The 25,322-nt window shown below is 53.3% G+C and overlaps 1 protein-coding gene across 4 annotated transcripts in view; it reads right to left on the bottom strand.

The window, feature by feature from the left end:
* ERI3 (ERI1 exoribonuclease family member 3) overlaps positions 1 to 8,437 on the bottom strand; it is a 310,298-nt gene extending 301,861 nt beyond the window's left edge. For 2 of the 4 annotated variants that reach the window (XM_073593981.1, XM_073593983.1), the window contains exon 1: positions 8,317 to 8,407. The gene's annotated coding sequence lies outside the window, so the exon portion shown is untranslated. Of the gene's footprint in view, positions 1 to 8,316 lie in introns of all 4 variants that reach the window. The other 2 variants (XM_073593982.1, XM_073593980.1) reach the window with 2 other exon arrangements.
* Between the last annotated feature and the right edge of the window lie 16,885 nt (positions 8,438 to 25,322).

Raw genomic sequence — 25,322 nt, 5'->3', positions numbered from 1 at the left:
CACGGTGTAAACATTGAACCTCCCATCTCCCCGGAAGATGTAGAAGGTATTACAGATTTCTCGTCATGCGTAGCGGGGTGCCGGTTGCAGCTCCTTAGGTAGTCACAGTCGGCTCCTTTATGCCATATGGGGGCACCAGGGACCCGCAGCAGGAAGAGGCGACTGAGAGAAGTCAGTGTTGCACCCCAGCCACAGGTAAGTACCTGATTGTTATCAGTATTGGTAGTAGAAGTTTTGGATGTAGTACGGGGGGAGGGGTGGGGGGGGATGTTATCACTCTTGTCATCTGTGTCCCATCGGGGAGATCTCCCGTCACTTCCTGTCCCATAACTGCAGCAGGTGAGAGGAAATCCCTCCAAAGTGGTTGTCACCAGAACTAGTGTCCCCACTGGAAGATTTCCCCTCTATTCTTGTTCTGCAGACAACCCAAAATTTGGGATTTCCTTTCACTCTCTCTATAAAGGACAAATAGAGAGGGAGAATCTCCTTTAGGGCTTGTTAACAGGAGCAGTAAAAGCAGGTGGTTGAGTCGACGATTTACCACCTCTGACGCGCAGCCGCTCAAGGACGTACACATTCTCTGCAGCATTTGGCAGGCTGGGGATCAGGTAAGAGGAGAGGTCCGAGATCGGGTAGGAGGAGACGCCGGGGATCGCGTGGGAGGAGACGCCGGGGATCGCGTGGGAGGAGACGCCGGGGATCGCGTGGGAGGAGACGCCGGGGATCGCGTGGGAGGAGACGCCGGGGATCGCGTGGGAGGAGAGGCGGGTAGGAGGAGAGTCCGGGGATCGGGGAGGAGGAGAGTCCGGGGATCGGGGAGGAGGAGAGTCCGGGGAACGGGTGGGAGGAGAGTCCGGGGAACGGGTGGGAGGAGAGGCCGGGGAACGGGTGGGAGGAGAGGCCGGGGAACGGGTGGGAGGAGAGGCCGGGGAACGGGTGGGAGGAGAGGCCGGGGAACGGGTGGGAGGAGAGGCCGGGGAACGGGTGGGAGGAGAGGCCGGGGAACGGGTGGGAGGAGAGGCCGGTGATCGGGTAGGAGGAGAGGCGGGTAGGAGGAGAGTCCGGGGATCGGGGAGGAGGAGAGTCTGGGGATCGGGGAGGAGGAGAGTCCGGGGAACGGGTGGGAGGAGAGGCCGGGGAACGGGTGGGAGGAGAGGCCGGGGAATGGGTGGGAGGAGAGGCCGGGGAACGGGTGGGAGGAGAGGCCGGGGAACGGGTGGGAGGAGAGGCCGGGGAACGGGTGGGAGGAGAGGCCGGGGAACGGGTGGGGGGAGAGGCCGGTGATCGGGTAGGAGGAGAGGCGGGTAGGAGGAGAGGTTAGGGGATCGGGTCGGAGGAGAGGTCGGGGATCGGGTAGGAGGAGAGGTCGGGGATCGGGTAGGAGGAGAGGTCGGGGATCGGGTAGGAGGAGAGGTCGGGGATCGGGTAGGAGGAGAGGTCGGGGATCGGGTAGGAGGAGAGGTTCGGGGATCGGGTAGGAGGAGAGGTTCGGGGATCGGGTAGGAGGAGAGGTCGGGGATCGGGTAGGAGGAGAGGTCGGGGATCGGGTAGGAGGAGAGGTCAGGGATCGGGTAGGAGGAGAGGATCGGGTCGGAGGAGAGGTCGGGGATTGGGTAGCAGAGGTCGGGATCAGGTATGAGGAGAGGCCGGGGATCAGGTATGAGGAGAGGCCGGGGATCAGGTAGGAGGAGAGGTTAGGGGATCGGGTAGGAGGAGAGGTTAGGGGATCGGGTAGGAGGAGAGGTTAGGGGATCGGGTAGGAGGAGAGGTTAGGGGATCGGGTAGGAGAGGTTAGGGGATCGGGTAGGAGAGGTTAGGGGATCGGGTAGGAGGAGAGGCTAGGGGATCGGGTAGGAGGAGAGGCTAGGGGATCGGGTAGGAGGAGAGGTTAGAAGATCGGGTAGGAGAGGTCAGGGATCGGGTAGGAGGAGAGGCGGGTAGGAGGAGAGGTTGGGGATTGGGTAGGAGAGGTTGGGGATCGGGGAGGAGGAGAGGCGGGTAGGAGGAGAGGTTGGGATTGGGTAGGAGAGGTTGGGGATCGGGGAGGAGGAGAGGCTGGGGATCGGGTAGGAGAGGTTGGGATTGGGTAGGAGGAGAGCTCGGGGATCGGGTAGGAGGAGAGCTCGGGGATCGGGTAGGAGGAGAGGTTAGGGGATCGGGTAGGAGGAGAGGTTAGGGGATCGGGTAGGAGGAGAGGTTAGGGGATCGGGTAGGAGGAGAGGTTAGGGGATCGGGTAGGAGGAGAGGCTAGGGGATCGGGTAGGAGGAGAGGCTAGGGGATCGGGTAGGAGGAGAGGTTAGAAGATCGGGTAGGAGAGGTCAGGGATCGGGTAGGAGGAGAGGCGGGTAGGAGGAGAGGTTGGGGATTGGGTAGGAGAGGTTGGGGATCGGGGAGGAGGAGAGGCTGGGGATCGGGTAGGAGAGGTTGGGATTGGGTAGGAGGAGAGCTCGGGGATCGGGTAGGAGGAGAGCTCGGGGATCGGGTAGGAGGAGAGCTCGGGGATCGGGTAGGAGGAGAGGTTAGGGGATCGGGTAGGAGGAGAGGTTAGGGGATCGGGTAGGAGGAGAGGTTAGGGGATCGGGTAGGAGGAGAGGTTAGGGGATCGGGTAGGAGGAGAGGTTAGGGGATCGGGTAGGAGGAGAGGCTAGGGGATCGGGTAGGAGGAGAGGCTAGGGGATCGGGTAGGAGGAGAGGTTAGAAGATCGGGTAGGAGAGGTCAGGGATCGGGTAGGAGGAGAGGCGGGTAGGAGGAGAGGTTGGGGATTGGGTAGGAGAGGTTGGGGATCGGGGAGGAGGAGAGGCGGGTAGGAGGAGAGGTTGGGGATTGGGTAGGAGAGGTTGGGGATCGGGGAGGAGGAGAGGCTGGGGATCGGGTAGGAGAGGTTGGGATTGGGTAGGAGGAGAGCTCGGGGATCGGGTAGGAGGAGAGCTCGGGGATCGGGTAGGAGGAGAGCTCGGGGATCGGGTAGGAGGAGAGGTTAGGGGATCGGGTAGGAGGAGAGGTCGAGGGTCGGGTAGAAGGAGAGGTCAGGGATCGGGTAGGAGGAGAAGTCAGGGATCGGGTAGCAGAGGTGGGGATCGGGTAGGAGGAGAGGTTAGGGGATCGGGTAGGAGGAGAGGTTAGGGGATCGGGTAGGAGGAGAGGTTAGGGGATCGGGTAGGAGGAGAGGTTAGGGGATCGGGTAGGAGGAGAGGCTGAGGATCGGGTAGGAGGAGAGGTTAAGGATCGGGTAGGAGGAGAGGTTAAGGATCGGGTAGGAGGAGAGGTTAAGGATCGGGTAGGAGGAGAGGTCGGCGATCAGGTAGGAGAGGTCGGGATTAGGTAGGAGAGGCCAGGGATTGGTTAGGAGGATAGGCCGGGGATCGGGTAGGAGGAGAGGTCGGGGATCGAGTAGGAGGAGAAGTTAGGGGATCGGGTCGGAGGAGAGGTCAGGGATCGGGTAGGAGGAGAGGTCAGGGATCGGGTAGGAGGAGAGGTCGGGGATCGGGTAGGAGGAGAAGTTAGGGGATCGGGTAGGAGGAGAAGTTAGGGGATCGTGTCGGAGGAGAGGTTAGGGGATCGGTTTGGAGGAGAGGTCGGGGATCGGGTAGGAGGAGAGGTCAGGGGATCGTGTCGGAGGAGAGGTTAGGGGATCGGGTGGGAGGAGAGGCCGGGGATCGGGTGGGAGGAGAGGCCGGGGATCGGGTGGGAGGAGAGGCCGGGGATCGGGTGGGAGGAGAGGCCGGGGATCGGGTGGGAGGAGAGGTTAGGGGATCGGGTAGGAGGAGGCGCTGGGGATTGGATAGGAGAGGTTGGGATGGGGTAGGAGGAGAGGTCGAGATAAGGTAGGAGGAGACTTCGGGATGGGGTAGGAGGAGAAGGAGAGGTCGGAGACTGGGTCAGAGAGGCCGGGGATAGGGTAGGAGGAGAGGTCGGGTAGGAGGAGAGGTCAGGGATTGGATAGGAGAGGTTGGGATAAGGTAGGAGGAAGAGGAGAGGTCGGGGATTGGGTAGGAGGAGAGGTCGGGGATGAGGTCAGAGAGGCCAGGGATTGGGTAGGAGGAGAGGACAGGTATTGGGTAGGAGGAGAGGACAGGTATTGGGTAGGAGGAGAGGACAGGTATTGGGTAGGAGGAGAGGACAGGTATTGGGTAGGAGGAGAGGACAGGTATTGGGTAGGAGGAGAGGTCGGGGATGAGGTCAGAGAGGCCGGGGATTGGGTAGGAGGAGAAGACAGGTATTGGGTAGGAGGAGAGGTCGGGGATGAGGTCAGAGAGGCCAGGGATTGGGTAGGAGGAGAGGACAGGTATTGGGTAGGAGGAGAGGACAGGTATTGGGTAGGAGGAGAGGACAGGTATTGGGTAGGAGGAGAGGACAGGTATTGGGTAGGAGGAGAGGTCGGGGATGAGGTCAGAGAGGCCGGGGATTGGGTAGGAGGAGAAGACAGGTATTGGGTAGGAGGAGAGGTCGGGGATGAGGTCAGAGATTGGGTAGGAGGAGAGGACAGGTATTGGGTAGGAGGAGAGGTCGGGGATGAGGTCAGAGAGGCCAGGGATTGGGTAGGAGGAGAGGACAGGTATTGGGTAGGAGGAGAGGTCGGGGATGAGGTCAGAGAGGCCGGGGATTGGGTAGGAGGAGAGGACAGGTATTGGGTAGGAGGAGAGGTCGGGGATGAGGTCAGAGAGGCCAGGGATTGGGTAGGAGGAGAGGACAGGTATTGGGTAGGAGGAGAGGTCGGGGATGAGGTCAGAGAGGCCAGGGATTGGGTAGGAGGAGAGGACAGGTATTGGGTAGGAGGAGAGGACAGGTATTGGGTAGGAGGAGAGGACAGGTATTGGGTAGGAGGAGAGGACAGGTATTGGGTAGGAGGAGAGGACAGGTATTGGGTAAGAGGAGAGGTCGGGGATGAGGTCAGAGAGGCCGGGGATCACGCTGGAGAAGAGGACAAAAATAAAAGCATGAAGCCAGGGACTAGGTGGGAGGAAGGGAGGCCAGAGACTAGGTGGTAGAAAAAGGTCAAGGATCATGCAGGAAAAAGGAAGGCCAGGGACTAGGCGGGAGGAGGAGAGGCCGGGGACTAGGCGGGAAGAGGAGAGGCCGGGGACTAGGCGGGAAGAGGAGAGGCCGGGGACTAGGCGGGAAGAGGAGAGGCCGGGGACTAGGCGGGAAGAGGAGAGGCCGGGGACTAGGCGGGAAGAGGAGAGGCCGGGGACTAGGCGGGGGGGAAGGGAGGCCGGGGACTAGGCGGGGGGGGAGAGGCAGGGAACTAGGTGGGGGGGGGGCAGGGAACTAGGCGGGAGGAAGGGAGGCCGGGGACTAGGCGGGAGGAAGGGAGGCCGGGGACTAGGCGGGAGGAAGGGAGGCCGGGGACTAGGCGGGAGGAAGGGAGGCCGGGGACTAGGCGGGAGGAAGGGAGGCCGGGGAGCAGGTGGGAGGAAGGGAGACCAGGGACTAGGCGGGAGGAGGGGAGGCTGGGGACTAGGTGGGAGAAAAGAGGTCAAGGACCACACAGGAAAAAGGAAGGCTAGGGACTAGGCGGGAGGAGGCGAGGCTGGGGACTAGGCAGGAGAAAAAGAGGACAAGGACCACACAGGAAAAAGGAAGGCTAGGGACTAGGCGGGAGGAGGCGAGGCTGGGGACTAGTCGGGAGAAAAAGAGGTCAAGGACCACACAGGAAAAAGGAAGGCTAGGGACTTGGCGGGAGGAGGAGAGGTCGGGGACTAGGCGGGAAGAGGAGAGGCCGGGGACTAGGCGGGAAGAGGAGAGGCCGGGGACTAGGCGGGGGGGAAGGGAGGACGGGGACTAGGCGGGGGGAAGGGAGGACGGGGACTAGGCGGGGGGGGAGAGAGAGGCAGGGAATTATTATTAGGCGGGAGAAAAAGAGGCCAAGGACCACGCAGGAAAAAGGAAGGCCAGGGACTTGGCGGGAGGGGGAGAGGCTGGGAACTAGGTGGGAAGAGGAGAGGCCGGGGACTAGGCGGGGGGGCGGGGACTAGGGGGGGGAGCCAGGGACTAGGTGGGGGGAGAGAGGCCGGGGACTAGGCGGAGGGGAGAGAGGCCGGGGACTAGGCGGAGGGGAGAGAGGCCGGGGGGCGACAAGCCAGGGACTAGGGGGGGGAGAAGAGAGGCCAGGGACTAGGGGGGGAGAAGAGAGGCCAGGGACTAGGGGGGGAGAAGAGAGGCCGGGGACTAGGGGGGGAGAAGAGAGGCCGGGGACTAGGCGGGGGGGAAGAGAAGCCGGGGGACTAGGCGGAGGGGGAAAAGAGGGGGGGGGGAGAGGCCAGGGACTGGGGGGGGGGGAGAAGAGAGGCCGGGGACTAGGCAGGGGGGAGAGAGGCCAGGGGCTAGGCAGGGGGAAGGGAGACCGGGGACTGGGCGGGGGGAGAAGAGAGGCCAGGGACTAGGCGGGGGGGGGGAGAGGCCAGGGACTAGGCGGGGGGGGGGGGGGGAGAGGCCAGGGACTAGGCGGGGGGGAGAGAGGCCAGGGGCTAGGCAGGGGGAAGGGAGACCGGGGACTAGGCGGGGGGGGGGGGAAGGAAGACCGGGGACTAAGCGGGGGGGGGGGGGAGGGAGACCGGGGACTAGGCGGGGGGGGGGGGAAGGGAGACCGGGGACTAGGCGGGGGGGGGGGGGGAGGGAGACCGGGGACTGGGCGGGGGGGGGGGGGAAGGGAGACCGGGGACTAGGCGGGGGGGGGGGGAGGGAGACCGGGGACTAGGCGGGGGGGGAAGGGAGACCGGGGGACTGGGCGGGGGGGGAGAGAGGCCAGGGACTAGGCGGGTGGGAAGAGAGGCCAGGGACTAGGCAGGGGGGAAAGGGAGGCCAGGGACTAGGCGGGGGGGGAAAGGGAGGCCAGGGACTAGGCGGGGGGGAAAGGGAGGCCAGGGACTAGGCGGGGGGGAAAGGGAGGCCAGGGACTAGGCGGGGGGGAAAGGGAGGCCAGGGACTAGGCGGGGGGGAAAGGGAGGCCAGGGACTAGGCGGGGGGAAAGGGAGGCCAGGGACTAGGCGGGGGGAAAGGGAGGCCAGGGACTAGGCGGGGGGAGGAGGCCAGGGACAAAGTGGGGGGCCAGGGACTAGGCGGGGGGGAGGAGGCCAGGGACTAAGCGGGGGGAGGGAGAGGGAGGCCAGGGTCTAGACGGGGGAAAAGGGAGGCCAGGGACTAGGCGGGGGGAAAGGGAGGCCAGGGACTAGGCGGGGGGAAAGGGAGGCCAGGGACTAAGCGGGGGGAGGGAGAGGGAGGCCAGGGTCTAGACGGGGGGGAAAAGGGAGGCCAGGGACTAGGCGGGGGGGAAAGGGAGGCCAGGGACTAGGCGGGGGGGAAAGGGAGGCCAGGGACTAGGCGGGGGGGAGGAGGCCAGGGACTAGGCGGGGGGGAAAGGGAGGCCAGGGACTAGGCGGGGGGGAGGAGGCCAGGGACAAGGTGGGGGCCAGGGACTAGGTGGGGGGAGGAGGCCAGGGACTAGGCGGGGAGAGGGAGAGGGAGGCCAGGGACTAGGCGGGGGGGAAAGGGAGGCCAGGGACTAGGCGGGGGGAAAGGGAGGCCAGGGACTAGGCGGGGGGGAGGAGGCCAGGGACTAGGCGGGGGGGAAAGGGAGGCCAGGGACTAGGCGGGGGGGAGGAGGCCAGGGACAAGGTGGGGGGCCAGGGACTAGGTGGGGGGAGGAGGCCAGGGACTAGGCGGGGAGAGGGAGAGGGAGGCCAGGGTCTAGGCAGGGGGGGGAAAGGGAGGCCAGGGACTAGGCGGGGGGGGAAAGGGAGGCCAGGGACTAGGCGGGGGGGGAAAGGGACTGTGTCTTGTACATCGCTCTGGTATATGGTGTAGCACTGGTGACCACAGAACAGTCCCTCTTTGGTATTTATGGGGTGAGTTGGGGCCCCAGTCACACCTTCTGTAGGGGCCCCAGACCATGTTTCTCCTATGTGGGGGGGGGAGGGGCACTCTGAGGGCCCCAGACCATGTTTCTCCTATGAGGGGGGGGAGGGGCACTCTGAGGGCCCCAGGCCATGTGCTGCCTCCTCTGGGGCCCTTGTTAGGCCAGGACAGGAGCAGACCTGAGGGGCCCCTGCTCCAGACTGGCCCCACAATGACAGGCGTCCTGTACACCCCCTCCTGGGGCCCCTGGGACCACTTAGGGCCCCCTGCCCTCCCTCTGGGGCCCCAGGCAGCTGTAGGCCAGAGATGACCAGACATAAGTCACGTGATGTTGGGCCCCTGGCACTGTTCTCCGCGCTCTCCGGGGCCCCACTGAGCCTTCCCCCACCAGTACCCCCCGGGGCCCCCAACATGCCGCTGCCAGGGGCCCCTCCTCACACACAGCACAGGCAACACTCACCTCGCACTCTCCCCCTGTCTATGGAGACGGCCCTGACTGGCACCCACCGCCAGCCAATCAGCAGCTGCGCCGCCGGCCCGCTCCGCCAATCAGCGCCCGCAGGGGGCGGTGACACGGCGCCAGCTCTCCAGCTCGGAATCACGTAGAAACATGGCGCCGCCGCTGAGCATGCCGGGAGATGTAGTCTGACCTGTACCACGTGACGAGAGAGAGACTGCCAGAGCTGGGGGCCCAAGTGTGACCAGAGAACCCCCTCCCCCCAGCCCTGGAGGGGCCACAGTGCATCCAGTGTGTCTATAGAGCACCATAGGAGCTTACACTTTAATGTCCCCTCCCCCACAGTCACACACTATTATTATTATTACTATTATGAGGTCGGTGACAACACAGAAGCAGAGTTTGTAGACGGGGACACAGCGTTCCGCTTACCTGATATTCCAGAAGGCACACACCTGTACACGTCTCTATCACACATGACATAGATGGGGATTTTTGGTTCACATGTCTAACAATACATGTTTAAGCCGACCAACTGCGTCAAAGTAATCCCTCTCTGGCCAGTCCCTACTCGTCCCTACACAATCCCTACATACATACAGCATCCTTCAGTGGACGGAGGTCCAACATGGGGCCCGGAGATACACAGCTATATAACCTTCACTGACACCAATGCTGGGGGTTATTATTAAAGCCACTGACACCAATGTTGGGGGTTATTATTACAGCCACTGACACCAATGCTGGGGGTTATTATTACAGCCACTGATGCCAATGCTGGGGGCTATTATTAAAGCCACTGACACCAATGTTGGGGGTTATTATTACAGCCACTGACACCAATGTTGGGGGTTATTATTACTGCCACTGACACCAATGCTGGGGGTTATTATTACAGCCACTGACACCAATGTTAGGGGTTATTATTACAGCCACTGACACCAATGTTAGGGGTTATTATTACAGCCACTGACACCAATGCTGGGGGTTATTATTACAGCCACTGACACCAATGTTAGGGGTTATTATTACAGCCACTGACACCAATGCTGGGGGTTATTATTACTGCAACTGACACCAATGCTGGGGGTTATTAATACTGACACCAATGCTGGGGGTTATTATTACAGCCACTGACACCAATGCTGGGGGTTATTATTACTGCCACTGACACCAATGCTGGGGGTTATTATTACAGCCACTGACACCAATGTTGGGGGTTATTATTACAGCCACTGACACCAATGCTGGGGGTTATTATTACAGCCACTGACAGCAATCCTAGGTCATATTATTACTGACACCAATGCTGGGGGTTATTATTACTGCCACTGACACTAATGCTGGGGGTTATTATTACAGCCACTGACACCAATGCTGGGGGTTATTATTACAGCCACTGACACCAATGTTAGGGGTTATTATTACTGCCACTGACGCCAATGCTGGGGGTTATTATTACTGCCACTGACGCCAATGCTGGGGGTTATTATTACTGCCACTGACACCAATGCTGCTACTTCAGAGCGTACTCCCTGTACTACTTTGATCCGACTTGGTAGGCGACCTGTACCAAAGAAATCAATGGAAGTCGCCTCCAAGTCGGATCTCTCTCTCAAAGTCAAGCGACTTTTGCAGGGAAAACCCCTCCCTCCCAGAGAGCTGATTGCCCTGTGATTGGCCACAGCCGAAGTCGCCTGTCATGGAGGCGACTTCAAGTCGCGTTGTAATTTGCTGAAGTCGCGCTGAAGTCGCGTTAAAGCCGTGGTACAAAGTCGCGCTGAAGTCGTGTTGCCCCTGTGTGAATCGAGCCTTACTTATTTTTAAATTCCCAGCTCAACTTACCAGCCAGCCTGCAACCAACCGAATTGTTTCCTCTAACAATTCATCCCCAATCCCCCTCTCTCTCATCCCCAATCCCCCCTCTTTCTCACCCCCACCCGTCTCCCTCATCCTCCCCTCTCATCCCTCTTTCACCCGCCCTCATCCACAATCCACACAACCCACATCCCCCCTCTCTCTCTCATCCTGTCAGGTCTGGGCTCAGCCCTTCCTTCTCCGCCGCTCAGCTGTCAGCTAATTGCCAGCTCCTATCTCTCCACAGTCACTCAGCTGTTGATGATATCCTGCTCGTCAGTCCTGCCTACTTAAAGAGGAGTTCCACCCGAGGTCCAGTCAAAAAAAAAAAAAAAATTAAAAGTCAGCAGCTACAAATACTGCAGCTGCTGACTTTTAATCGGACACTTACCTGTCCCAGGGTCCAGCGATGTGGGGGATCGAAGCCCCGCTCGTCTCCCCCTCCGCTCAGCGGCGCCGGCATTGCAACTGTGGGCGCCGAGCTGTGGCTTCACAGCCTGGCACCCACTGCGCATGCGCGAGTGGCGCCACGCGCCGTGATTGGCCGCTCAGTCACCTGGGACCTGTAATGGGTCCCAGATGATTGACAGGAGGGAGGGAGCAGAGCGGAGCCCTTCCTGTGCCGAGGGGGAAGTGATGTCACCAGCCCAGGCACTGGAAGAGGCAGACTACGAGGGACCACCTAGCAACAGGCATTTAGAGGTAAGTTAAAAATATATATATATCCAAATGTTTTTTTGTTTTATGATTTTTCATGTATTTTTTTTTTTTTTTGGGTGGAACCCCACTTTAACCACTTCAGCCCCAGAAGGATTTACCCCCTTCCTGACCAGAGCACTTTTTACAATTTGGCACTGCGTCGCTTTAAGTGCTAATTGCGCGGTCATGCAATGCTGTACCCAAACGAAATTTGCGTCCTTTTCTTCCCACAAATAGAGCTTTCTTTTGATGGTATTTGATCACCTCTGCCGTTTTTATTTTTTGCGCTATACACGGAAAAAGACCGAAAATTTGGAAAAAAAATGATATTTTCTACTTTTTGTTCTAAAAAAAATCCAATAAACTCAATTTTAGTCATACATTTAGGCCAAAATGTATTCGGCCACATGTCTTTGGTAAAAAAAATGTCAATAAGCGTATATTTATTGGTTTGCGCAAAAGTTATAGCGTCTACAAACTAGGGTACATTTTCTGGAATTTACACAGCTTTTAGTTTATGACTGCCTATGTCATTTCTTGAGGTGCCAAAATGGCAGGGCAGTACAAAACCCCCCCAAATGACCCCATTTTGGAAAGTAGACACCCCAAGGAAATTGCTGAGAGGCATGTTGAGCCCATTGAATATTTATTTTTTTTGTCCCAAGTGATTGAATAATGACAAAAAAAAAAAAAATTACAAAAAGTTGTCACTAAATGATATATTGCTCACACAGGCCATGGGCATATGTGGAATTGCACCACAAAATACATTCAGCTGCTTCTCCTGAGTACGGGGATACCACATGTGTGGGACTTTTTGGGAGCCTAGCCGCGTACGGGGCCCCGAAAACCAATCACCGCCTTCAGGATTTCTAAGGGCATAAATTTTTTATTTCACTCCTCACTACCTATCACAGTTTTGAAGGCCATAAAATGCCAAGATGGCACAAACCCCCCCCAAATGACCCAATTTTGGAAAGTAGACACCCCAAGCTATTTGCTGAGAGGCATGTTGAGTCCATGGAATATTTTATATTTTGACACAAGTTGCGGGAAAGTGACAATTTTTTTTTTTTCACAAAGTTGTCACTAAATGATATATTGCTCACACAGGCCATGGGCATATGTGGAATTGCACCCCAAAATACATTCTGCTGCTTCTCCTGAGTACGGGGATACCACATGTTTAGGACTTTTTAGGAGCCTAGCCGCGTACGGGGCCCCGAAAACCAATCACCGCCTTCAGGATTTCTAAGGGCGTAAAATTTGATTTCACTCTTCACTACCCATCACAGTTTCGAAGGCCATAAAATGCCAAGATAGCACAAAACCCCCCAAAATGACCCCATTTTGGAAAGTAGACACCCCAAGCTATTTGCTGAGAGGCATGGTGAGTATTTTGCAGCTCTCATTTGTTTTTGAAAATGAAGAAAGACAAGAAAAAAAATTTTTTTTTCTTTTTTCAATTTTCAAAAGTTTGTGACAAAAAGTGAGGTCTGCAAAATACTCACTATACCTCTCAGCAAATAGCTTTGGGTGTCTATTTTCCAAAATGGGGTCATTGGGGGGGGGGGGGGGGGGGGTTGTGCCATCTGGGCATTCCATGGCCTCCGAAACTGTGATAGGCAGTGAAGAGTGAAATCAAAAATGTACGCCCTTAGAAAGCCTGAAGGCGGTGCTTGGTTTTCGGGGTCCCGTACGCGGCTAGGCTCCCAAAAAGTCTCACACATGTGGTATCCCCGTACTCAGGAGAAGCAACAGAATGTATTTTGGGGTGTAATTTCACATATTCCCATGGCATGTTTGAGCAATATATCATTTAGTGACAACTTTGTGCAAAAAAAAGGAAAAAAAAATTTGTCTTTTTCCCGCAACTTGTGTCACAATATAAAATATTCCATGGACTCGACATGCCTCTCAGCAAATAGCTTGGAGTGTCTACTTTCCAAAATGGGGTCACTGAACTGTCCTGGCATTTTATGCACAACATTTAGAAGCTTATGTCACACATCACCCACTCTTCTAACCACTTGAAGACAAAGCCCTTTCTGACACTTTTTGTTTACATGAAAAAATTATTTTTTTTTGCAAGAAAATTACTTTGAACCCCCAAACATTATATATTTTTTAAAGCAAATGCCCTACAGATTAAAATGGTGGGTGTTTCATTTTTTTTTTCACACAGTATTTGCGCAGCGATTTTTCAAACGCATTTTTGGGGGAAAAAACACACTTTTTAAAATTTTAATGCACTAAAACACACTATATTGCCCAAATGTTTGATGAAATAAAAAAGATGATCTTAGGCCGAGTACATGGATACCAAACATGACATGCTTTAAAATTGCGCACAAATGTGCAGTGGCGACAAACTAAATACATTTTTAAAAGCCTTTAAAAGCCTTTACAGGTTACCACTTTAGATTTACAGAGGAGGTCTACTGCTAAAATTACTGCCCTCGATCTGACCTTCGCGGTGATACCTCACATGCATGGTGCAATTGCTGTTTACATTTGACGCCAGACCGACGCTTGCGTTCGCCTTTGTGCGAGAGCAGGGGGGGGACAGGGGTGCTTTTTTTTTTTTTTTTTTTCTTTATTATTTTTTTTTCTTTTTTATCTTATTTTTAAACTGTTCCTTTCATTTTTATTTTTTTTTATCATTTTTATTGTTATCTCAGGGAATGTAAATATCCCCTATGATAGCAATAGGTAGTGACAGGTACTCTTTTTTGAAAAAATTGGGGTCTATTAGACCCTAGATCTCTCCTCTGCCCTCAAAGCATCTGACCACACCAAGATCGGTGTGATAAAATGTTTTCCCAATTTCCCAATGACGCTGTTTACATCCGGCGAAATCTAAGTCATGAAATGCTCGTAGCTTCCGGTTTCTTAGGCCATAGAGATGTTTGGAGCCATTCTGGTCTCTGATCAGCTCTATGGTCAGCTGGCTGAATCACCGGCTGCATTCTCAGGTTCCCTGTTGGGACAGGAGCCAGAGAAAAACATGGAAGACGGTGGGGGGGCATTCCCTCCCACTGCTTGTAAAAGCAGTCTAGAGGCTAACTAGCCGCTAGGATTACTTTTACATGAAAGCCGACCGCTGGCTAAAAAGAATGATACCAAGATGATAGCTAAACCTGCAGGCATCATTCTGGTATAACCACTCAAAGTCCAGAAACATACCAGTACGTTGCTGGTCCTTGTTGGGCATATATTGTAAACTTTTTTTTCATGCAGCCTGTGGGCTGAACGAAAAAAAGATATTGATCGGTGGGTATGCCCACCATTAGAATTCCTCCCTTCATCCACCCACTTCTAATGATGGGCATACATGCACCGTATATATATGCCGAAGCATGGGGGCATCCTCACGCAAAAGTTAGGAGCAAATCACTCCTCCACCCACTGCTGCCCCCACGCTTCGGCATATATGCTGAAGTATGTAACTGTGGTGGTGAAATCACCTCCGACAGCGCTGGAGTCACGGCTTTATATATCGTGGGAGCAAACGCTGTTGCTGTCAAGATAAATAAATCCGCGCTGCAACTGAATGGCGTACCTGCTAAGCAAATGATGGTTAACAAAAAAAACAAAGTAACATTACAGTATAACAGTAATACTTACCATACCTGCAAAGCAAATACAAAAAAAACCATAGTAAAAAATAAAACATTTAACGCAACCTGTGCCTACCTAAAATATATATATGCCGAAGCATGGGGGCATCCTCCCGCAAAAGTTAGGAGCAAATCGCTCCTCCACCCACTGCTGCCCCCACGCTTCGGCATATATGCTGAAGTATGTAACTGTGGTGGTGAAATCACCTCCGACAGTGCTGGAGTCACGGCTTTATGTATCGTGGGAGCAAACGCTGTTGCTGTCAAGATAAATAAATCCGCTCTGCAGCTGAATGGCGTACCTGAAAACAAAAAAGTGGTTAACAATAAAAAAAGTATAAAAAAATTGCATACCTATAAAGCAAACATGATAAAAACATAACAATAAAACATTGCAGTAAAGAATGCAATAAAAAACAGCAGAACAATAGAGAGAGAATAGAGAGAGAACAATAAAACAACTATTTTTGTTTTTTTTTTATTTTATATATTTTTTTGTGTTTTTTTCTTTTTTTTTTTACTTTTTTTTGTTTTTTTTACACTTTTTTTAGTAACTTTAACTTTTTTAACTGGTACCAGGTTTGGGTCTCTCAAAATGCGATGGCATCTTGGGAGACCCTGTGAAAGTGTGCCTAGTCTGTGCAATGCTGTACCCTACGCTAATACTTCACTAGTGTATGGTAGCGTTCAAAACATTCACCAATGCAAAGACCAGGATTGCCAGGACAGAAGGGACAATAATAGCGGGTGTCACGCCTATATCCGCGCTTGCTGCAGACACAACATCTTTTTTGGGGGGCTCGTTGTGTAGGGGTACTTGGGAGGACATATTGAAAATGCCTCTCATGCAGCCGGCTTACTGCATTTGGTTGGGGATGGTGAGGTGGAGCACCGTCTGGAAACAGAAGGGCTCTGACGATCTCTTCCTGGAATTTAAGGAAGGATCCAGTCCATCCTGAAGCTCTGTATAGCACATGAGCGTTCAGCAAAGCCAATTGAAATAAATAAACAGACACTTTTTTGTACCAGCGTCTGGCCTTACGGGCAATTAGGTACGGCGCCAACAACTGGTCGTTGAGGTTCACCCCACCCATATTTTGGTTATATTCGTGGACACAGAGGGGTTTCTCCACAACACCAGTCGCCGTAGTAATTTGGACCGTCGTGTCTGCATGAAGGGAGGTGAGAACGAAAACATTCTTATTGTCCCTCCACTTCATAGCGAGCAAATTATTATACTTCAAGCAGGCTCTCTCCCCCAGCCTAAGACGGGATTCTACAAGCCGCTGGGGAAAGCCCCGGCGATTAGGTCGCACGGTGCCACATGCTCCAATCTGATGATCAAAAAGGTGGCTAAAAAGTGGCACGCTCGTGTAATAATTGTCCACGTACAAGTGGTACCCCTTTCCGAATAAGGGTGACACCAAGTCCCACACTATCTTGCCAGCGCTTCCTATGTAGTCAGGGCAGTTTGTTGGCTCTACGTGACTATCTCTTCCCTCGTAAACCATAAAACTACATGTATAGCCTGTGGCCCTGTCACAGAGCTTATACATCTTGACCCCATATCTGGCACGCTTGCTGGGAAGGTACTGTTTGAATGACAAGCGGCCAGAAAACTTAATCAGGGACTCATCAACGTAGACAACTTGATGGGGAGTAAACAAGTCTGCAAAACGTTGGTTGAAGTGGTTTACGAGGGGCCGAATTTTGTAGAGCCGATCGTATCCAGGGTCTCCACGAGGACGACAGAGTTCATTGTCGTTGAAGTGCATGAACTGCAAGATCTGCTCGTATCGTGTCCTGGCCATGGAGGCAGAGAACACGGGTGCATGGTAAATTGGGTCAGTGGACCAATATGACCGCAACTCACTCTTTTTATATATGCCCATGAGGAGGGAAAGGCCCAGAAAGATCTTAAATTCGGAAACCGTCATTGGTTTCCAATCTCTGGCAAGGGAGGACTGGGGAATAGTAGCGATGTGTTGACCAGCGTATAAATTGCTTTGGTCCACAATAGATCTATAGAGATCTTCGGTGAAAAACAGCGAATAAAAATCCAGTGGCGTAAAGTCAACTGTTTCCACCTGAATTCCGGGTTGGCCAGTGAATGGGGGAAGTACGGGTGCTGCAGAAGTGGTGGGTTCCCAATTCGGATTGGCGAATGCAGCAGGAAGGGCATTATGGGCACGACGGGCCTGTGTTCTTCTTCTTGGTGGCAGCGGAACACTACTTGTGCTTGCCACCTCACCAGCTTGAACTGCACTTATGGGACTCGCCACATCACCAAGTGTTACTGCAGTGCTGGATGTACGACCAGGGTGTACTAGGCTGCTGGTGCTTGCCAGTTCACCAGAAGGAGTAGCGGCACTAGTACTTCTCTGCTCCATACGAGGGACCTGTGGTTCTTGCACTTCAAGGACAGAAGAAGAAGTTCGGGGTCTGGTACACCTGACCTTGGCAGGGACCACAACTCCGTCGTCAGAGCTATCTGTCATGGAGCCGCTGTCCTCTACAGGATCGTATTCTGAGCCTGAATCTGACAGATGAGTGACTTCCTCTTCACTATCTGTCATGCTCAGAAACGTGTAGGCCTCTTCACTAGTGTACTTTCGATTTGCCATTTTGGGCTCTAAATTTAGGGGTACACTAGTGAGACTCACAGGCAAAAAAGATCCTGACTGTTAGCGACTGTATCAAAACGCTACCAAAAAACTGTTAGCGATCGCAGGGATCAGGCCTGACTCTGCGAACGCTACAGTTATGTGTGCTTAGTGTTTTGTAAGTGACAGTTATCGATCGATACTGCACTTGGGTGGGCTGGGCCGAAGGGGAAAACGCAGGTGCTAGCAGGTATCTGGGCTGATCCCACTAACACTGCGTTTTTGGGAACCCTAAACTGCTGGGGACGCTAGTATAGATCTGATCGGATCAGATATCGATCCGTTCAGATACTATAGCACTAAGGGAGGTGTATGCTGCGTGCGTGGGTGTTAGCGGTACTGGCGCTAACCTGACGCTGCCTGGGGCGACGCAGACCTTATCTGATCCTAAAAACGTAACTTATATCACCGCCGGGCAATTAGGGGGTTAAACCTTTATAAGGTAATAAACGGCGGGTGCCCTAAAACTATAATAAACTATAATAAACTATTAAAAACAAACTAACTAACCAGCGTCACCCGTAACACTTATACGGTGATCGTTGGTGAAAGGGTTAACTAGGGGGCAATCAGGGGGTTAAAACCTTTAGTAGGTAGTATATGGGGGTCCCTGTCGCTATAAAACACTGACAGCGAATCTATATACTTACCTCCCTAACTAGCGTCACCTGTGTCACTAATACAGCGATCAGAAAAACGATCGCTTAGCGACACTGGTGACGGGGGGGTGATCAAGGGGTTAACCTTTATTAGGGGGGGTTAGGGGGGTACCCTAGACCTAAAGGGGGATACCCCAGACCTAAAGGGGGCTAACCTAACTGCCCTAACACTTATAACTGTCACAAACTGACACCAATGCAAAAAAAAAAAAAAAAAACTGCTATTGGTGTCAGTGTGACAGGGGGTACAGGGGGGTGATTGGGGGGTGACAAGTTTGCCTGGCGTGTTCTACTGAAGTGTTGTACACTTACTTGATGTCTTCTCTCCTCGGCGCCGGAACGAAAAAGACCGGCTCGAGGAGGGATGACATCACTTCCTCTCCCTCTGTTTACATTACAGAGGGAGAGGAAGCATTTTCATTCGCTGGGAGTGATCGGGAGGTGGTGGCCAACAATGGATGGCCTCCCCCTCACCTCTCATTGCCCGCAAACAAGAGCCGACCGCCTCTGGCACCGGGGGGGGGGGTCCGATTGGACCCCCCGCCCGCGGGAAGGCAATCACGTACCAGGTACGTGATTTTGCCTGCCCGTGCCATTCTGGAGACGTATATCTGCGTGAGGCGGTCGGCAAGTGGTTAAGCCGTCCAGTCCAGAGGATCTCTGCCATTGCCTTGGTCAACATCACAGAGACTATCTCCTGCATTTCTGTTAAAGACTTGTTTGGCTGACATGCCTTCTGGCTCCAGATCCTGTTTGCTGTTTTACTACGCTCATCTCCGGCTCCCTGACGTTTGGCTTGTCTGACTATCCGTTCCGGCTCTTGAACTCTGGCTATGTTTTGACTACATTTGTTCTATTTACTTTTATTATTAAACAAGTGTGATTTAACTGTATTTCTGTCTCGGTCTGATTTCATGGTTTGTGACACATCCCCAATCCAAATATAGATGTAAGGGGGACCCCCACGCTGTTTTTTTTCCCTGAATTTTTCATTTCTGGCACTCTTTTGTTTACATTTCAGCTTTTAGCGGGGAAACCTGATGAGTCATCGGTTGTTAAGGACGCGACGGCCAGCTTCCCGGCCTGCTCCTTAACCAGCTGTTCTTCATTCCAAAAATGATTGACCAATCCGAATTTGAATTGTTCCGAAAATTTGGAATTCGTAAGAAAATGAATAAACAAAACCATACGGATTCCGAAACGAATCAACAAAACAAAATTAGTAACATAACAAATCTATCCAAAACAAAACAAATTTTTCCATTCTGCACGTCTAGTGCAGTGTATAGGTGCAAAAACATAAATAAAAACAACATAAAAAAGGGGAAAAGTGCTTCAAGTGCCAAAGTACAAATACAATGCAGGGGTGTTTTATGAAATCAGTGGGCCTGTGCGCAAGATCATAACATGGGCCCCATTGCTTGCTTAAATAAATACTGGGTGTGGTTTTCATTGTGCCATTGGTGTTGCTAGGATTGTAAAAGATCTGGGGCACCTTTGGGCACGGCAAGCAGAAGAGTAATGTGGTGCGTGTAGCATGCAGCAGTGAACAGTGGGTGTGGCCAAATTGTGTTAATGGTGGGAAGGACTTCAGGGGCGTGGTTAAATCAAACAAGGTCAGTCTGTCCCCCAGTACAATCCCCCCAGGTCAATTTGTCCCCCAGTAAAATCCTTCCCTCCCTCAGGTCATTATGCCCCCCAGTATAACCCCCCCCAGGTCAAACTGTTCCCCAGTATAATACCGCCCCCACCAGGTGAATCTGTTCCCCAGTATAATCCCCCCAGGTCAGTCTGTCCCCCTATATAATCCTTACTCTCCCCCAGGTCAGTCTGTTCCCCAGTATAATCCCCCCCCCAGGTCAATCCCTCTCAGGTCAGTCTGTCCCCTCCAGTATAATCTCCTCCTCCCCCTTAGGTCAGTCTGTCCCCCAGTATAATACTTCCCCCTCCCCCAGGTCAATCTGTCCCCCCAGGTCAGTCTGTTCCCCAGTATAATCCTCCCCCCCAGGTCAATCCCTCTCAGGTCAGTCTGTCCCTTCCAGTATAATCCCCTCCTCCCCCTTAGGTCAGTCTGTCCCCCAGTATAATACTTCCCCCTCCCCCAGGTCAATCTGTCCCCCCAGTATAATCCCACTAGGTCAGTCTATCCTCCAGTATAATCCTTCCCCCAGGTCAATCTGTCCCCCCAGTAAAATCCCTCTCAGGCCAGTCTGTCCTCTCCAGTACAACCCCCTCCCCCTTAGGTCAGTCTGTCCCCCAGTATAATACTTCCCCCTCCCCCAGGTCAATCTGTCCCCCCAGGTCAGTCTGTTCCCCAGTATAATCCTCCCCCCCAGGTCAATCCCTCTCAGGTCAGTCTGTCCCTTCCAGTATAATCCCCTCCTCCCCCTTAGGTCAGTCTGTCCCCCAGTATAATACTTCCCCCTCCCCCAGGTCAATCTGTCCCCCCAGTATAATCCCACTAGGTCAGTCTATCCTCCAGTATAATCCTTCCCCCAGGTCAATCTGTCCCCCCAGTAAAATCCCTCTCAGGCCAGTCTGTCCTCTCCAGTACAACCCCCTCCCCCTTAGGTCAGTCTGTCCCCCAGTATAATACTTCCCCCTCCCCCAGGTCAATCTGTCCCCCCAGGTCAGTCTCTTCCCCAGTATAATCCTCCCCCCCAGGTCAATCCCTCTCAGGTCAGTCTGTCCCTTCCAGTATAATCCCCTCCTCCCCCTTAGGTCAGTCTGTCCCCCAGTATAATACTTCCCCCTCCCCCAGGTCAATCTGTCCCCCCAGTATAATCCCACTAGGTCAGTCTATCCTCCAGTATAATCCTTCCCCCAGGTCAATCTGTCCCCCCAGTAAAATCCCTCTCAGGTCAGTCTGTCCTCTCCAGTACAACCCCCTCCCCCTTAGGTCAGTCTGTCCCCCAGTATAATCCTTCCCCCTCCCCCCCAGGTCAACCTGCCCCCCCAGTACAATCCCTCTCAGGTCAGTCTTTCCCCTCCAGTACAACCCCCCCCTTAGGTCAGTCTGTCCCCCAGTATAATCTTTCCCCCTCCCCCTTGGGTCAATCTGTCCCCCCAGTATAATCCCACTAGGTCAGTCTATCCTCCAGTATAAACCCACTAAGTCAGTCTATCCTCCAGTATAATCCCACTAGGTCAGTCTATCCTCCAGTATAATCCCACTAGGCCAGTCTATCCTCCAGTATAACCCCCCCCCAAGGTCAGTCTGTCCCCCTGGAAAATACTTCCCTCACTCAGGTCATTCTGCCCCCAGTGTAATCCCCCCCAGGTCAAGCTGTCCCCCCAGTATAATCCCCCCAGGTCGGTCTGTCCCCCAATATAATCCTTTCCCCTCCCCCAGATTAGTCTGTTCCCCGGTATAATCAACCCCAGGTCAATCTGTCCCCCCCAGTACAATCCCTCTCAGGTCAGTCTGTCCCCTCCAGTACAATCCCCCCTACCCCTTAGGTCAGTCTGTCTCCCCAGTATACACACATAACCCCCTTGTGGTCCTGCGGAACCTGGCCTGCCTTCAGTCCTTCCAGGAGGACTTTGACCTTCTCAAGCTCCTCAGGTGTCATAGTGATAAACCTCAGTGATAAAAGGTTTGGGCATTCCCAACACTTTTTTGGGCATTATCTCCGGTGAGCACGATGCCAGTGGTGGAGAGATTGGATGCTCCAAACTCTTCTTGGGCTTTGTGCTCATGATCTCTGGTGAGCATGGCACCAGCGGTGGAGAGACTGGACATTCCAAACTCTTCTTGGGCGTTCTGGGGCACCACAAGCCAAAAATCCCAGCTAGGCATGGCACCCGCCTACCACCAGTAATCCCCGGATTCGGTGCCTTTCTGGCAGGGCGTTCCCAGGCAGCGCCACTTTTCTTTCAGGATTTTGATTACGTGTTGTGCCTTTCTCGCTGTATGTTTGTCTAAGCTAGATGTATGCAGTTCCATGTAGAGAGTTCTCAGTTCTGTAGCTAACAGGTCCGAGTAAGGGATCGTGTCTCTTAGTTGGCGAACAAATCTAACAAGTGCATCGGAGTCTCTGATATCAGACAATATGTTCCCGCAAAAAAGGAGCTCTAGCTTTAGGAGATTGTTCTTCTGAAGGAGGCTGTAAATGCAGTCTAGGCGCTCTTCCTTTGTCTTAGCTGCCCTATATTGTCTTCTCCAACATAGCAGTGACACGGGTTGCCATCTAAGGAGATGAGGAAGGCAGTGACGTAGCATTGTCTCCGCGGATGACGACACCTCGGGGTCACAGCTGTGGACCTTCAGTGAAAGTAGCGTCATATGCTCCCACAACACATCAGCTATAGAGCTGCAGAGACAAGATTTGAATTTTTGAACAACAGCGTCAACCAGCTTGATGGCACTCAGCTGAGTCTTGGTGCCAAAGCTGTCTACATGCTTGACGACTACTTTGAGGAGCTCCTTGAGCACTTTACTCTTGAACCTCCTCTTGAACAGATCTATTGAAGCCAAGGCCGTGTCCATCAGCTTGGTGTTCATTAAGGACTGGTGAGGACGGATCTGCTTTGTCAGAGCCTTAGTAAGTTCATTCTTGAACTTAGCTGCCACTTTTGGACTTTGTTGGAGCAAGTGCTGTATGCAGTCCAGGGCAGAAAACAAGATGGTTGGGTCATATTCACTGAGCAGGTCGATCATTTTGGCCATTAAAAACCTGTGCTCCTCATCGCTCAGCTCCATAGCATTAGCCAGAAGCTCTGCTATGAAAGTGGTGGCCACCCGCTTCTTGTGCAGTTGGGAGCAGCTCAAAAAGTTCTTCATGCACCTGTAGACCTTGTTCGATATGCATATACCAGACCCAAGGTCCTCATAGGTCTCTTGATTTATATGGCTTCCAACCAACTCATAGAGTAGTATGAGGATGTAGAGTTCTATGTCTTTGCAGCTTTCCCGTTCTGCTTCCAACATGTCCTTCACGACTACAGACACAACCTCTTTCATCATATCCTCCCTAAAGCGCATCACTTGCTTAATATACTTATAAACAACCTCCTTGTGGTCCTGGGGAACCTGGCCTGTCTTCAGTCCTTCTAGGAGGACTTTGACCTTCTTCTCAAGCTCCTCAGGTCTCATGTTGATAAAGCTCCATGATGAAAGGTTTGGACATTCCCAACTCTTTTTAGACGTTGTGCAGATGATCCCTGGTGAGCATGACACCAGCAGTGGAGAGATTGGACGTTCCAAACTCTTCTTGGGCGTTGTGGCGATGGTCTCTTGTGAGCACGGCACCAGCGGTGGAGAGATTGGACGCTCCAAACTCTTCTTGGGCATTGTGCTGATGATCTCTGGTGAGCACGGCACCAGCAGTGGAGAGATTGAACACTCCAAACTATTCTTGGGCGTTGTGGTGATGATCTCTGGTGAGCATACTGTCAGCAGCGTAGAGATTGGACGTTCCAAACTCTTCTTGGGCATTGTGTAGATGATCTCTGGTGAGCACGGCACCAGCGTTGAAGAGATTGGACGCTCCAAACTCTTCTTGGGCATTGTGCTGATGATCTCTAGTGAGCACGGCACCAGCGGTGCAGAGAATGAACACTCCAAACTCTTCTTGGACTTTGTGGTGAAGATCTCTGGTGAGCATACTGTCAGCAGTGGAGAGATTGGACGTTCCAAACTCTTCTTGGGCATTGTGCAGATGATCTCTGGTGACCATGGCACCAGCGGTGGAGAGATTGGAAGTTCCAAACTCTTCTTGGGCATTGTGCTGATGATCTCTGGTGAGCACAGCACCAGCGGTGGAGAGATTGGAAGTTCCAAACTCTTCTTGGGCGTCGTAGTGATGGTCTCTTGTGAGCACAGCACCAGCGGTGGAGGGATTGGACGTTCCAAACTCTTCTTGGGCGTTGTGCTGATGATCTCTGGTGAGCACAGCACCAGCGGTGGAGAGATTGAACACTCCAAACTCTTCTTGGGCATTGTGCTGATGATCTCTGGTGAGCACGGCACCAGCGGTGGAGAGATTGAACACTCCAAACTCTTCTTGGGCATTGTGCTGATGATCTCTGGTGAGTCCGGCACCAGCGGTGGAGAGATTGAACACTCCAAACTCTTCTTGGGCGTTGTGGTGATGATCTCTGGTGAGCATACTGTCAGCAGTGGAGAGATTGGACGTTCCAAACTCTTCTTAGGCATTGTGGTGATAATCTCTGGTAAGCACGGCACCAGCGGTGGAGAGTTTGGATGCTCCAAACTCTTCTTGGGCATTGTGCTGATAATCTCTGGTGAGTGTGGCACCAGCAGTGGAGAGATTGGATGCTCCAAACTCTTCTTAGGCATTGTGCAGATGATCTCTGGTGAGCACGGCACCAGCGGTGGAGAGATTGAACACTCCAAACTCTTCTTGGCCATTGTGCTGATGATCTCTGGTGAGTCCGGCACCAGCGGTGGAGAGATTAAACACTCCAAACTCTTCTTGGGCGTTGTGGTGATGATCTCTGGTGAGCATACTGTCAGCAGTGGAGAGATTGGATGTTCCAAACTCTTCTTGGGCGTTGTGCTGATGATCTCTGGTGAGCACGGCACCAGCGGTGGAGAGTTTGGATGCTCCAAACTCTTCTTGGGCATTGTGCTGATGATCTCTGGTGAGTCCGGCACCAGCGGTGGAGAGATTGAACACTCCAAACTCTTCTTGGGCGTTGTGGTGATGATCTCTGGTGAGCACGGCACCAGCGGTGGAGAGACTGAACACTCCAAACTCTTCTTGGGCATTGTGCTGATGATTTCTGGTGAGCATGGCACAAGTGGTGGAGAGACTGAACACTCCAAACTCTTCTTGGGCATTGTGCTGATGATCTCTGGTGAGTCCGGCACCAGCGGTGGAGAGATTGAACACTCCAAACTCTTCTTGGGCATTGTGCTGATGATCTCTGGTGAGTCCGGCACCAGCGGTGGAGAGATTGAACACTCCAAACTCTTCTTGGGCATTGTGCTGATGATCTCTGGTGAGTCCGGCACCAGCGGTGGAGAGATTGAACACTCCAAACTCTTCTTGGGCGTTGTGGTGATGATCTCTGGTGAGCATACTGTCAGCAGTGGAGAGATTGGACGTTCCAAACTCTTCTTAGGCATTGTGGTGATAATCTCTGGTGAGTCCGGCACCAGCGGTGGAGAGACTGAACACTCCAAACTCTTCTTGGGCATTGTGCTGATGATCTCTGGTGAGCATGGCACAAGTGGTGGAGAGATTGGACGTTCCAAACTCTTCTTGGGAGTTACGGTGATGGCCTCTGGTGAGGACGGCGCCATAGGTGGAGCATTCCGGCGTCGCCGTCTCTTCCAGAGCGCGCGGCATGAAGATAACACCAGCATGAACGCGGTGTGCAGCTCCTGCAGGTAGCACATGATGCTGGAAAGCAGAAACTGAACTCAAATACAACTAACTGTAAAAGTGTAAAAAATACGCTTTTTTTTTTTCTTTTTACCAAAATGCACAGAAATGCAAATCAGCAAAAATAATTCCTAAATAATTCCTACAAATGTATAACAA

Source organism: Aquarana catesbeiana, linkage group LG07, assembly GCF_042186555.1.
Source record: "Aquarana catesbeiana isolate 2022-GZ linkage group LG07, ASM4218655v1, whole genome shotgun sequence".
Lineage (NCBI taxonomy): Eukaryota > Metazoa > Chordata > Amphibia > Anura > Ranidae > Aquarana > Aquarana catesbeiana.
The sequence above is the reverse complement of the archived record's forward strand: the minus strand, read 5'-3'. Positions and strand labels throughout refer to the sequence as shown.